Source organism: Mobula hypostoma, chromosome 11 (assembly GCF_963921235.1).
Source record: "Mobula hypostoma chromosome 11, sMobHyp1.1, whole genome shotgun sequence".
NCBI classification, from domain to species: domain Eukaryota; kingdom Metazoa; phylum Chordata; class Chondrichthyes; order Myliobatiformes; family Myliobatidae; genus Mobula; species Mobula hypostoma.
In genome coordinates, this window is record NC_086107.1 from 9969773 (window position 1) to 9971940 (window position 2168).

Sequence of the window (2168 nt, forward strand, 5' to 3'; positions counted from 1 at the left end):
TGATGAATAACAGATATGTGTTAATTTAAAAAGTCATAGCTGATATTTTCCCTTGCCCCAAATATTGTGTTTGAATGGTGGTTTATGCAGATCTAAGCCAGGGGTTCCCAACCTGGGATCCACGGACCACTCGGTTAATGGTAGGGATGCAAAGCATTAAAGAAAAGGTTAGGAACCCCTGATCAAAGCTGATACATTACCTATTTCTGAGAAATGTTCAATTTCAGTCTCATTTGCTCTCTGAAAGGTCTCAATTGTATCCCCTCTTGGGAGTTTCTGGCTGTAGGAGAGAGTGGGAAAGAGGAGGAGGAAGGGAAAGGTATTAAGGTAAAGGCTGGCCAGGTGATTGCAATAACTGCAATGATGAGGTCAAATCTCCAAAATTTCAATCCAGCTCCCTCCACTAAATCAAGAATTTGCAGGAAACTAGCAGCTTTAGAATATCATAACAGCAGCATGTTTGACTGTAAAGATGAGGTGGCATTTAGGAATTTAATAGTGGGGCTTGAAGATCAAAAGATAAGGCATTATAAAATTGAAGAGCGAGGCAATCTTAGAAATGTGCACAACAATGAATAGCCAAAGTACCTAGCAGATGTAAACTAAACTACCCATTCAAAGCAAATGAAAGACAGGAAAATATTGACTGGCTTCCGGGGCTGGCTGTAAGACTTGAATATTCTGATAATGCGGATAAATACAAGAATTGTACAGCAGATAATGTAAGAAATGATGCCCCTAAAGGCACTGATCCACTTATTAATTTGGAGGTTAACAACCCGGACTTTAAGGCTGCTGTGATGACATTGGCTAATCTCTTGCAAAATCCAACGCCATGATGACTACTTAGTAATGTTGAAGGCAATTCGTATTTTGGTGCAAGAGAGATTAAGCCCAGAAGCCATTGCAAAAGCAAACCGTACAAAGGAGGATTTTACTGTATCTTCAGAAAAGCATCTTCTTCGCTTTGATACTGGCACTCTAAATGAAGCTGCAGGAGTCCTCCGACTGCTGTGTATTGAAAAACTATGAGACCTTCAAACCTGGATTCATGAAGCTATTGTAGCTGTTCAGTCAATAATAGCAGATCCCAAAACTGACCACAGGCTGGGAAAGATTGGAAGATGATCAGGAGGTGGGAGTTTGACATTCTGTACAGCTTTGCAATTTTGAAACAGTGTAGACACAAATAAAGGGAAAAGAACCGTTTGAGTCTGGATAACTTCACTAAAGTGAAATAAATAATAAAATATCAGAAATTAAAAGATGGCTTTATTGTCAAGTTGGAACAAAGTTCGAGAGTGTGCATACAATAGTGTCAGACTGTGGTCGGAGGCTTCCGGGATGCTGCATCGGCAAGTTGGCGGCGCTGGAGGTTTACCATCTGCATGAGATGATGGGACTTTCGAGAGACTCTGAGACTTTTACCGTGCCATGGTCTGTTCTTATCAAATTACGGTATTGCTTTGCACTGTTGTAACTATATGTTATAATTATGTGGTTTTTGTTAGTTTTTAAGTCGGTTTGTCGTGTGTTTTCGTGATATCGTTCTGGAAAAACATTTTTATCATTTCTTAATGCATGCCTTATTAAAATGACAATAAAAGGGGACAGTGTGTCCTCATAATTATAATCATAATCATAATAATTTTGTCTACTTAATCATGTTTTAGATGGTATATATACTTTACAAAAGGAAATGGACAAAAGTATAAAATCAAACTGTTTAGATTCTGTCAATTATTTTATGCCTTTACAAGAAAAATAATTTGCATGGAACAACAGTAAATCTTATACTCCAGCATGAAACAAATACAAAATAATACAGATTTTTTAAGAACAGATTTATTTAATCAAATATTTACTGGTGCCAAAAAAAAAGAATTTGCAGCTTTTATAGTTACAGATACTTTCTCCCTTGATTTTCCACTAAATAATCATTAAATAATGTGGAAACAATGTTGAAAGCACTTTATGGATATAATAATTATTCCTCTGGATAGTATTAACAATAGCACAAACTCAGCAGAATGATAAAGAGAAATCCATGCTAGTAAATGGGACATATTCTATTCAACAGAACCACTTCTCACATTAGACCATAAGATATAGGAGCAGAATTAGGCCATTTGGCCCATCAAGTTTGCTCCACCATTACATCATGACTG

General features: G+C 36.9%; 1 pseudogene; it reads left to right on the forward strand.

Annotated features, from left to right (window-relative positions):
- The first annotated feature begins 213 nt into the window (after positions 1-213).
- On the forward strand, positions 214-1128 carry LOC134354194 (RNA transcription, translation and transport factor protein-like; annotated as a pseudogene).
- Positions 1129-2168: the final 1040 nt, after the last annotated feature.